This window comes from Tenrec ecaudatus, chromosome 12, assembly GCF_050624435.1.
Source record: "Tenrec ecaudatus isolate mTenEca1 chromosome 12, mTenEca1.hap1, whole genome shotgun sequence".
Lineage (NCBI taxonomy): Eukaryota > Metazoa > Chordata > Mammalia > Afrosoricida > Tenrecidae > Tenrec > Tenrec ecaudatus.
The window spans coordinates 6,307,562-6,320,300 of NC_134541.1; the positions used below are offsets into that span (position 1 = coordinate 6,307,562).

The 12,739-nt window shown below is 50.7% G+C and overlaps 1 non-coding gene across 1 annotated transcript; it reads left to right on the forward strand.

Moving 5' to 3' along the window:
- The first annotated feature begins 1,090 nt into the window (after positions 1-1,090).
- Positions 1,091-1,226, forward strand: LOC142423650 (small nucleolar RNA SNORA2/SNORA34 family). Its single transcript, XR_012779257.1, has one exon. It is a non-coding gene; the product is annotated as a small nucleolar RNA SNORA2/SNORA34 family (small nucleolar RNA).
- Positions 1,227-12,739: the final 11,513 nt, after the last annotated feature.

Sequence of the window (12,739 nt, forward strand, 5' to 3'; positions counted from 1 at the left end):
AGATTCCACAACCCTGCTCACCTGCCCCCTCCCCCAGCCTCCCCCAGCCTCTCACCTTGGCTTCTTCAAGAGAATACAGTCTCCAAGTATCCCCCATACATTTCCAAGGGCAGGAGAGAATCCTGTTGCCCAGGGACCCTAACCTTGGAGGGAGCTTCCTCCCCCCCCCCCCATTGTTTCTTTCCCCCAGGAGGAGCAAGAGCAGAAGGAGCAGATGACCTGGGAGTATCTCTCGGCTCACTCCTTCACTCCAGCGCTGGGACTCCTGCTCAAGTCCAGGGGTTTTATAGCCCCCAAAGCAGAGTGAGCCTGTCCGGGGATGCTGCGGCAGTCAGCAGGCAGGTGAACCATGAGTAGACTGTGAAGGGACAGACAGTGGCTAGCAGGTGTGGTGTATGGTGACCTCGGTGTAGGTTCTACACTGAGCTTGAGCCCCAAAGCTGGCTTGTCGTGTTATTTGGGGCCTGTCACATCTCTGGGGGTCTCTGGGGGTGCACGTGACTAACTTACTTGGCTTCTGGGTCAAACCTACCCCCTGGCTCTTGGGAGAAAGAAAGATTGCAGCCTGGAAACTCTAGGGCACAGTTCTCCTCGGGCTTGATGATGAGTTGGAATCAACCTGTTGGCAACCACCAGTCACAGGGAGCCTGGGCATTCTTCCTGGAATGTGCAGAGTGTGGACGGTCCCCGTGGAGCTGTGGGCGGGGCAAATGGTGGATTCAAGTTTGAGTTCGCACGGAGGTGTTTGGGAAGTAAAGGCGCACCCCTGGACAGCCTGGTTGAGCACAGTTCACCTCTGAGCCACAAGGGTCACATGAGTCAGTGGGCTTCATGTAATTCATCCTGGGTTTTTCCTCCCTGTCTCCCTGCCTGTGGGAAGAGCAGTGTGGCATTATCGAGAAGACCATTAGACCCACTGCCATAGAGTTGATTCAGACTCAGACACAGAATTTCCCAGGCTGCAAATCTTTATGCGAGCAGGACACACTGTCTCCTGAGGAGTGGCCGGTGGGTTTGAACTGCTCACCTAGAAGTTAGCAGCCCACCCGGTAATCCACTAAGCCACCAGGGTCCTTAAAAATCCACTCACCTGGCCCTGAATCAAGGCTAACAGTTTGATGGAGCTGTTGGCTGCAAGCAGGAGCCCAAAGAAGTGTCTGCCTACGGTCTACTGGCCATTTCAGAACTGGGAAACGCATCGGTCAATTCATTAGAAAGAAACACCTGGGGAAAGAAAGAAAAGAGAGATCCACTCGCTGCCATTGAGCGGATTCTGACTCATGAGGAGAGAGTAGAGCTGCCCCACTTGGTTTTCTGAGACTCTAACGCTTTCGGGGAGCAGTCGCCTCCTCTGTCTTTTCGTGGAGAAATTGGTGGGCTCGAACTGCTGGCCAGCCTCACCTCCGACACCACCAGGTCTCCCTCCAGGGTCCTTAATGGAGGCTAATATGATGCGCTCCACAGCGTTGCATGGCCGGGCCGGGCATGATGCAGGCTCCATAAAAACCAGTGGCAATTAAATAATAAATATGGAAACATCAATATATTTAAATCAATCTCAAATGAAGCCTGGCTTATCCCGAGTCTCCAAGTAGTAAAAATTCGTTCCAATATAATTTAGCCCACATCAGAAGTCAGATGTGAAATGAGTATTGTCGGGAAACTACAAATTACATTTTTAAAGATTGGTCTTTAATTACAGGCTTAATTAAAGACAAGAGGGATTGGTTTTTGAAAAGGTGTACTGAGTGTGCCCTAGTTTGCACTGGCCAGATGGGCTGTTGGGACGAACGCTCTTGTCCTGGTAGAACTTCAGCAATGGTGGAGATTTTCACTAATTGAGTTTTGCTCAGAAGGAGGCTCACGTGCCCTGTCAGCTGGAAATTCAACACCTGCCATCCAACAGGAAATGCCAAAGATGCTTATGCTCTGGGGAGGAAAGGGAAAGTCCACCCAAACGGAAAAGAGTTGATTTAAAAGTAGTTTACATTTCACTTGCCCTCTCCTGGGGACAGTTAAAATCATCCCAGACTTTTCTTCGATGATTATATGCATATAGGAGACCCTGGCATAGTGGGTTCCCGTTGGACTGCAAACCACAAGGTCAGCAGTTCAAAAGCACCAGCCACTCTGTGGGAGAGAGATGCGACTTTCCACTCCTGTGGAGACTTACAGCCTCGGAAGCCCCAGGGACAGCTCTGCTCTGTTGTGCAGGGTTGCTGTGAGTTCGGTTCGAGTTCTGATACCTGTATGGAGGGCGGGGGGCGGGGGGGGGGCTTCAAAAAGGCCATGGGCCAATTCCATTCGCTTTTAATTCCATTTGTTCATGAATTTCTTGAAGCCCCTGGTAGGTGCAGCGTCTGTTTACAAGGGTAAGTCCAAGAGCATCCTACACATTAATAGGCACATTTATGAACCAAAAACATCACAATGGAGGCCCCGCGGTCTCACAGCTCCTCCAGCCAAGGTCACGCCCTTCGGAAAGTGGTGTTTCCACATCTCGACTCTCCCCGAAGAGTTTCGAGCTTTTCGGTTTACACCAAAGCAACCCAGCAGTTTGGACTGCCTCGAGGGGCCCAGACTGTGTTCCTTTCCCATAGTCCTTGAGTTTGGGGGGAGGGTAATAACAAGCCTGAAGAGGAAAGATCAGGGTCCTAGGGTAGGGGGGGAGAAGGTTTCCCAAGGAAATTCCTCTAGGACAGTCCTTGCCGCCCGTTAAGAATGAGCACATGCATTGTCGTGGAAGAAACCGCCCCCCCCATTTCCTGGTCTTTCCCTCACCAACACAATTGCCATGAAAACGAAATCATAATAACCCCCAAGATTCTTCTGTGTCATTTGAGGAAATCTATCTCCCTCGAAAGTCTTTATAACCCTCGCAGACGACCTCTGCCTTGAATTTCACCGGCCTGCAGATCTCAGAAACCACTCTGGATGGGCCTGGCTCGAGTAAATCCAAGACGCCCACCCCGCCCCCAGGCGATGGTTCCTTCCACAAAACCATCTGCATTAGTGATGTCCTTGCTTGAACGAGGGATGGAAAGATCAGCTCTTTGAGCCTGCTGACCTTCATGCAATGCTTTTCAGCAACCGTCAAGCCCAAAGCTTGCCGAGGCCAAGAGAAGTCATTTAAAACGGAAATCCCAAACCGCACGAAATCCTCACCTCAGTGTTACCACATCCATGGTGATCCGATGGGCTTCTTCCACCTTTTTCTCCATTGGTCAAGGTAGACGGGCTCCTCTTGCTCGGCTCATCCTTGAGGTCCTCCTGGCCTTCCTTCAAACACTTGATCCATCTGAAAACCATGGTTTCACGTGAGCGCAGCATCTCTGTAGGCTGACTACAAAACTTCACTGCTTCGGAAGGTGACCTGAGTTTTGTATTAGCTGTAACCTCAAAATTCATCTTTTCTCCCCCCAAAGTATTCTCTCTCTGTCTGTCTTTCTCTCTCTTTTCAAAATCATTTTATTGGGGTTCATACAACTCTAATCACAATCCATCCATCCATCTCTCCTGTCAAGCACATCTGTTCATTTGTTGCCATCATCATTTTCTTTAAAAAAAATCATTTTATTAGGGGCTCATACAACTCTTATCACAATCCATACATACATCAATTGTATAAAGCACATGTGTACATTTGCTATCCTCATCATTTTCAAAACATTTTCTTTCTACTTGAGCCCTTGGTATCAGCACCTCATTATTTCCCTTCCCTTCCCTCCCTCCCTCATGAACCCTTGATAATTTATAAATTATTATTATTTTTTCATGTTTTACACTAACTAATGTCTCCCTTCACCCACTTTTCTGTTGTCTGTCCCCCAGGGAGGGGGTTACATGTAGATCATTGTGATAGGTCACCCCTTTCTCCCCCTTACCTTTCCCTTACCCTTCTAGTATCGCTACTCTCTTTATTGTTCTGGAGGGGTTTCTCTGTCCTGGATTCCCTGTGTTTGCAGCTCTTATCTGTACCAGTGTGCATCCATCCTCTGTCTAGCCGGATTTGTAAGGTAGAATTAGGATCATGATGGTGGGGGTGGCGGGGAGGACTCTTTCTCCCTCTTAAAGGCAGCCTAAAACCAGGACATTGTCTCGTATCCTTTGGACATGTGATCTGTAGAGACCAGTCCCTGGAGGAGGACATCATGCTTGGCAAAGTAGTGGGGCAGCAACAAAGAAGGCCCTGGACAAGATGGATTGGTGCAGTGGCTGTCACCATTGACTCGTGAGGTTTATAAGGACACGTGTGAGGCTGGAGCAGGACCGGGTCGGGTTGTGTTCTGTTGTACACAGGGTCTCGATGAGTCGGAACCGACTCGATGGCATCCAACGACAACAACAACAACTCCCCCCGCCTCCGAGGGTTTCAGAGGCTGTCAATCTCCCTGGGAGCAGATAGCCACTTCTTTCTGCTGCAGAGAGGCCGATGGGTGGTTACCACTGACTTTGCAGGTAGCAGCTCAATGTGGAACCCACCACGCCCCTGCTCCTTCGTATGCAGGCCCATTTTAATTGTAGTATCGCATGCATTCTGTGTAAAGCGAGCCAGGACTCGTTTCCTTTATTGAACAAGACACCCTGGGTAGTTCACTGCCCATTCTTGTTCATAACTGCTTAGCTTTCTGTACCAAGGCTATTACGTTTAAAAAAAATTATTTCATTTTATTTTTTAATCATTTAAAAATCATTTTATTGGGGGCTCTTACAGCTCTTATAAGATTCCATACATCAATTGTATCAAGCATATTTGCCATCATCATTTTCTAAACATTTACTTTCTATTTGAGCCCTTTGTACCAGCTCCTCTTTTTTCTCTCCCTCCCCTCGTGACCCCTTGATAAATGATAAATTATTGTTTTCGTATCTTACACCGACTGCTGTCTCCCTTCACCCATGTTTCTGTTGTTCATCACCCCGGGGCATTGATCATTGCGATCCGTCTCTCCTTCCTCCCCTCTTCTGCCCACCTTCCCTCTACCCTCCTAGTATCATTACTCCCATTTATGTTCCTCAGGGGTTTATCTGACTTGGATTCTGTGTGTTGTGAGCTCTTTTCTGTATCAGTGTACATGCTCCAGTCTAGCTAGAACTGAGAGGCAGGACTGGGGTCATGATAGTGGGGGGTGAGGAAGCCTCAAAGAACCAGAGGAATAGTGTGTGTTTTGTCGGTGCTATACTGCACCCTGGTGGACTCATCCCTTCCTTGTGACCCTTCTGTGAGGGGACAGCCTATTTGTCTGCAGATGGGTTTTGGGTCTCTGCTCCAACTCCCCTCGTACTCAACAAGGGTTTATTTTTGTTTTGGGTCTTCTGGTGCTTGTTCCCTGATCCCGTGGACAGCTCACGATGGCCTAGGCTGGTGTGCCTCATCCATGTGGACTTGTTGCTTGTCTGCTAGATGGCCCCTAGTTTAACTTCAAGCCTTTATGACCCTAGATGCAAAATCTTTTGATAGCTGGGCTAGGCGATTAAGTTTGTAGTTCTGTTTTAAAACCTTGAAGGTTTGTTGCTGTTTTAAGGTGACACATAGTGATCCTACCTGTGTACAACAGGATGAACTCTGCCCGTCCTGAACCATCCTCACCGTGGGGATGTTTGAGTCCGCTGTTGAGGCTCTGTGTCAATCCATCTCATTCAGGATCTTCTTTTTTGTTGACCCTCTACCAAGCCTGGTGCCATTTTCTAGGGACCTGCCCCTTCTTAGAACATGTCCAAAGTATGTGACATGAAGTTTTTCCATCGTTGATTCTAACTAGTGTTCTTGCTATACTTCCTCCAGGTAAGTAGTGTTTGTTCTTCTGGCAGTCCGTGGTACTTCCACCATCCTTTGCCAATACCATAATCCAAATGCATCTGTTTTTGTCTTCCTTGCTTAGATTTCACATACAAATGGGGTGATGAGAAATACCATGGCTTGGGTCAAGTGTACCTTGGTCCTCAAGCGGACCTATTTGCCCATTAGCACCTTGAAGCAGTCTTGTGCAGATTTGTTTAGGGCCCTGTGTCATTTGATCTCTTAACTGCTGATTCCTAGAACCTGGGTTGAGGATGTGAGGACAATGAAGCCTTCGACAGCTTCAATCTTGTCTCCAGGTATCATGCTGTTTTCTATTGGTCCGGTTGTGAGGATTTGGGTTGTCTTTCCACGGAGTCCCAATCCGTGCTAGAGGCTGCTGTCTCGGATCTTGATCAATCAGTTCTTCAAGTCCTCCTGGCTTCCCACAAGCTGGGGTGTGTCCTCTGCATACTGCAGGTTGGTTAATGAGCCTCCCTCTGACCCGGATGCCGTGTTCTTCTTCACACAGTGGGGCTTCTCGGATCATTTGCTCAACATTGCCTAACTGTGGTGAAAGGATACAACCCTGACACCAGTCTTTGGTCTCAGACATTGTTAAACAAGCTTCCACAATAGCAACCGAGCCAGTTACTGTCAAGTTCAAGTCACTTCTAATTCCCGGAGGATCGGTGTGCATCATTGGGGCGCTGAGCTCCACAGGGTGATTTTTGAAAGTAGATTGCCAGATCTTTCTTTGGAGGGGTTTAGGGAGGAACATGGACCACCCACCTTTCAGGGAACAGCCTAAAACATCACCCAGGAGCTTCCCTTCAGCTGCACAGGGCTGCCTGAAATGAAGCTCTGCGCGGACCTGTGCCCCAGCGGACCCTCTTCGGGTGCTGGTGTGGCCTTGCCCACCGGTCTCTGCAGATGTGAGCACAAGATACGAGCCTCTTGGTGGACCTTGCTTTGAAACAGGTGTGGGCCCAGGCTGTGCACTAGCTTGCCACGTAGGCCACGAACAAGAGGAAAATTGAGAGCAAACTCTGAATGGGGGAGGGGTGGGAGCACTAGACCAGATGGTGATGATTGATAAAAGCGACTTTCACAAAGAAAGTGTATGATATGCAAATTTTGGTGTCAAGAAAGCTACTGGAAAGAAGGAAACTCAACTCCAACTCGACCCAAGGCTACCCTGGGTGAAAGAGAAAGTGTTTTTGCTCAGGGGGCATTGAGTTTATGTTAATGGTGATGGAACACTTTGGAAAGATTATCAATCATGGAGAAGAGCCTAGTCAATGACACTAACACACGTAGAAGGAGTTGAACTAGAGAAAGAATGCTTGGTTGTGTATATTTTTTGCCACCGTTAAAAAAATAATTACATTAATAATGAGTTGTATGATAAGTGGAAGAAGTGCCCATAAACCAACCAAATAAACAATACATAAATAACTAAACGGAAAGAGGAAAATCCCACACAAGTGGTGGTTCCTGCCTCTTGGGGGTCTTGAACAAAGACAACTTTTTGCTGTGGGGAATATCCCCTTGTGGGGAGATGTCTCCTGCTGTGATGGGCTGTTCTCACCTGGGAACCAAGCTCCTGCCTGACCCCCTCCGCCTCCCCCGCTGCGCTCAGCTTGTGGCTCTCTGCAGGTTGGAAGGTTCTAGGCCCTCCGGGAGAAAGCAGTTGTCAGCCTCAGACAAATCTGTCTCCCGAGGACAAACCAGTGCTCACCGTCCCTTGACTGTCATTCCCGGCAGTGTCATCCCACCCCAGCGTCCCCAGGTAACCCGTACCCCTTGCAAGCCTGCAAATCTAGAAGTAGGCAGTTCTAACTCTCCTGGTTGAGCTACAGAAACAAGACCTGGTGTCTGCTTCCAGAAAGATGACAGCCCAGAAAGCCATATCAGTTCCGCTCTGCCACACAGGGGGCGCAGGGGGGCAGCCTGGGCTCTGTGGCCATGGTTGGGGTGTGTGCAGGGCGCCCAACTCTCTGAGGAAAGGGACGGTGGTGCTAGAGTTGTGAGCTCTTTGTCCCTTCTGTCCGGGGCACAGTAGCACCGTTGGCCACCTGGGACGAGAATGGCTTGCAACCTTTCTTGGGAGCTTGGTCAACACCCACCTCCGAACAGTCAAGTCCTCTGGACCCAGTTTCTGGAACGCAGAGGCTGGGTGGACAGTGGTCCTCTTTGCCTGGCCCTCACTGCATGAGCAGCCTGGTGTGGGCTGGAGCTGGTAGCAAGAGCAGGCAGCCCATTGCACCGACACCCTGCGTGCTCATGGCAGGAGGGCTGCGTTCCACCTGGCTCGGCTCCGCAAGGAAACATCACGAAGGTCCCGGCCCTGAGCTGAGACCTGGCTCATCCCCAAGGAATACACCCAGAATCTGGGAAAGACGGCGGCTGCAGGGGAGCAGGTTTGGACTGGATTGGATTTGCCCTCCTTTGAGACAGACATGAAAGGAGGTACCCACACAGGCACACACGTGCATACGCACAGCCCCCCTCCAGGGCTGCACACGCTCCCTAATTTCTGTTTCTGCACAGCAGGTCCTTTCTCTGCCGTCCTGGCCTCAACCAGCCCCTGACTTTGGATTCTTTGGATGAAAATCCCCTCCTCCCACTGGGTTCTCGGCCCACACATTTACTTTATCTGTTCATTCTGTAACACTGGGATGATTTATTTTCCTGTCTTTAATCTGAAGATTAAAATTGTGTAGCCCCTCCCCCACCATGTTAAATCAATACGTCTTATTTGCTGCCCACGTTGTCTTAAAAACTAACAGAAAAGTGGGTGAAGGGAGACATCGGTCAGTGTAAGACATGAAAAAATAATAATAAATTATAAATTATCAAGGGTTGATGAGGGAGGGAGGGGAAAAATGAGAAGCTGATACCAAGGGCTCAAGTAGAACGAAAATGTTTGAAAATGATGATGGCAACAAATGGACAAATGTGCTTGACAGGATGGATGGATGGATGGATGGATTGTGATGAGTTGTATGAGCCCCCAATAAAATGATTTAAAAAAATAACAATCAGTTTTTAAGCCATTGTGAAGGCAACATCTGAAAAGAGGGAGTTTTCAGTCTACATTTCAATGTCTGCATTCTCTTTCTTTTTAAATTAAATCGTTTTCCTGGGGGCTCTCACAGGTCTGATCACAATCTATACATCCATCCATTGTGTCAAGCACATTTGCACATATGTTGCCATCATCATTTTCAAAGCATTTTCTTTCTACTTGAGCCCTTGATATCAGTTCCGCGTTTTCCCCTCTCTCTACCACCCCTCCCCCATGAACCCTTGATAAATGATAAATTATTATTATTTTCATACCTTACATCATCTACTATCTCCATTCACCCACTTTTCTGTTGTTCGTCCCCCTGGTTGGTGGTGGTGGTGGTTATATGTCAATCATTATGGTCGATTTCCCCTTTCTCCCCCCACCTTCCTCTTCCCCCCCTGACATCTCTGTTCTCATTATTGGTCCCAAGGGGTTTATCTCTCTTGGATTCCCTGTGTTGTGGGCTCTTATCTGAAGCAGTGTACATGTTCTGGTCTAGTCGGATTTGTAAGGTGGAATTGAGGTCATGATAGTGGGGGAGAGGAAGCATTAAAGACCTAGAGGAAAGTTGTATGTTTCATCACTGCTACACTGCACCCTGACTGGCTCATCTCCTCCCTGAGACCCTTCCATAAAGGGATGTCCAGTTGCCTACACATGGGCTTGGGGTCTCTACTCCGCACTCCACCTCATGCATTAGATATGATTTCTTGTTCTTTGATGCCCGGTACCTCAGCCCTTCAACATCTCATGGTCACACAGGCTGGTGTGCTTCTTCTATGTGGGCTTTGTAGCTGCCGAGCTAGATGGTCACTTTCCTCTCCTCCTTTTGAGCTTCTTCTCTGGCTGACTCCCAGGTGTGGATTTACTGGGTGGGGGATGACATCAGAGGTAATTGTGTGGATCCCTGCAGGCTCCCTGCCTCTTCCTCTCATTGGGTACCAGCAGCCTCCATCCTTGTGCCCACCCTGCCCTGCCTGCTTACTCTCAGCACAGAGGGGACCCTTGGACTTGAACCTGTGGAGGAAACCTTCTTGCTCAGATGAAGCCAATGGCCTTATACTAGCTTAAACAGAAAGCCCTGAGCCGGCCTCTCACCCTCAGCTCTGCTGATGTCTGGGGTCTGAGAATTCTCTGGTGGGGGCTGGCCTGTGTGTGGCTGGGTGGGCAGTATGCCCCATTGTGTGACAACCACTGATGTCTGCAGATGTCTCTCAGTGAGCCACTGCTGCTGAGAGATGTCTCCTCCCCGCTCCGCCCCCCACCCACAATGCTGCAGCTGTCTCACTGTTTCTAGTACCCCCAGTCCCACCTGTCTCAGCACACACACACACCCCCTCAGGTCATCCCTCAGATGCCTCTCCTGAGGGAGGCCTATGCTGTCCAGGGCTGTCCAAGCTAGCCCAGCCCTGATCCCACCACTGGCTTGCTCTGGTCAGCGAACCTGCCCCCTTCGCCCCTCGGGGAGCAGTGAGAGCAGTGTCCCAGGAGACGGGCCTTCTGGGTTCTTCACCAACACTCCTCTCACTCTGGGAAGGGGCAGAGAGGGCCAGCAATCCCCAGAGTACATGCTGTCCCCGAAGGATTGCCTGCCCTCTCTAGGGTGTTGGGTAGGGTGCCTGGGGGGCTCGGGTCCCTGTTGAGTCAGTGGGGAAACCCAGAAAGTACAGCATCTTGCTCTCTCAGATGTGGGGCCAGCAATTGCTCCAGGGGAGCCTTCAAGGAGCCCCTTCCCTTTCTCTGGGGGTGGGGTGGGGACAAGGGAGGCCCCCTACTTGCTGCTGGGATGGCTGCCGGCAGGTGCTGGGTGGGACGGAGACAGGCTGCTCTGCTCTCTGTAAGTCACTCTCCTGAGCTGGAAAGCTTCAGCCACCCCTCCTCCAACCAGGGCCCCGGCAAACAGGCCCCCAGGTAGGTTCAGCATTGGCATGGGGTCCTGTGGGCATGGATGCAGGATGGGGGAGCCAAAAGGGAGGGGCATAGTCTCTGAAGGCACCAGGTAGCTCAGAGGCCAACCCAGCAGCCTTGAGCAGCTCTCCACCAGCCTAGGGAGCCTGAGCCTGAGCCTGAGCCAGTGGGACAGATCTCGGGCTCTCTGGCTGCTCCAGTCCCTCTGAATCTGCCTTTAAAGGGCACGGAGCGAGGGAGGAAGGAAAGAAAGAAGGAAGGAATGAAGCAAGGCAGGAAGGAAGCAAGGACCATCTCAGCAATGGCCTCTGCCCTCTTGTCCCCCCCCCCCTCCTCCTCTCAGCAGGCCCAGCAGGCAGCCTCTCCTCTGGGGCTCACATGCACAGTGGGATGGCTCTGCAGGGTTTTCAAGGCCGTGCCCTGGTGGAAGCAGACAACACACTTATGGGGACATGCTAACCTCCATCTCTTTGGCTAGTTGCTGAACGCTAGACCCATTGTACAGCTGAGGACACTGAGGAACCCCGTGGCAAAGACATCCACTCAAGTTCAGTCAAGTTCATAGTGGCTCAGTGGAGCAATGGGGATTTGCACTCAGTCCACCCCTGGATGGCCCAGGTACTCTGAGATGGGGGTCTTGGGTGGGGAAGATGGGCTTGCACCCCGAGAACCCAGAGCCGGGACCCGCGTGCCAGAGCATGACCTCACCAGGTGTCTCTGGGTCTCCAGCCAGCAGTCTCGCCCCTGAAACTCCCTTTCATCCCAGGAAACCTGGTATTATTCATTGGAGATAAACATCAGCTGCTCAGCCCATTCCAAATTGCCAATGGTTGACTCCTGGGATGGTTGCCATCCAGTCGTTGGGTTGGGGCTGAGCGGCCGGCCCCAGTCAGCAGGAACCCCGTCCAGGGCAGCCCACTGAAGGAGCAGTGGGCGTGTATTTCGCAACAGCCAGCTTGTTGTGTCTTTCTGGGAATGGACTTTAGCATCCCCTGATGTCTCCCGGGAGCACGCATGGCCTTGTGTTCAGGCTGGGTAGTGATGGGGAGCCCTCAGGTCTCCCCGAATCAAGGGTTGTGTGGCAGCTGAGAAACAGACCCAGATGTCACCAAGGGAGCTGGTGTGTCTTATCTGCCCGCTCAGGTCAATTTCCCCCACCTGTTCGACTGTACAAACAGCGGTTGGTCGCATTTGAGAGACCGATTCCTCACCTCACCCTGTCCTCGGTGCCCCGTCTGCTCTACCCTGCCCTGGGAACTCCTATGAGCTTGAAGGCCAGCTGTGTGAATTTAGCAGAAGATTCATATTTCATTAATTTTTAACTTTAAAATAGATGCATCCTCTGAAGCCAGGGCCTTCGGAAAGTTCTGCCCGGAGGCTATAATGAGAAACACAGGCCCTGATTGGTGGGCAAATACAGTCTGGGAGCAGCAGTACCCTCTGGTGCCAAGCAAGAACCAACCTAAAAATTCAACAGTGGGAGCCGGGGAGGGTGGGGCGCCGCCGCCCGGAGAAGGAAGGGGTTGTTGTGCAAGCACAGAGTCATTGTTTGCCAAGAGAACAAAGCGACGTGGGAAAATTTTCAAGGCTTAAAATGAAATGATTAAAGACGGCCTGCAAGACTGATGGTAATAAGAAAGGCCCTCCTTTAGCGGAGGAGGGAGGGAAATGTGCTGAGACGGGTGGTGGGCTTTTAACGTTCTGTTTGTGATGGCCATTGTCCGGTAGGTTTCTCAGGTTAGAAATACCTTGAACCTGGGCTTCGCAGGAGAAAAGAATTCAAGAAGCCTGGTTTGTGATCCATGTGAGTTTTTATAAAGGCTAGAAGCAGTTTCAGGTTTGACACAGGCCCCGTCAGGGCACTTCACGCCCACACGTGGACGCCTGAGGCCAGAGAAACCACAGCACTGCCGCCAAGGAGTAGCTGGAAAAGAGGACGGTGGGCTCCCGGTTGCGAATTTCTCCGAGTGTTCCTC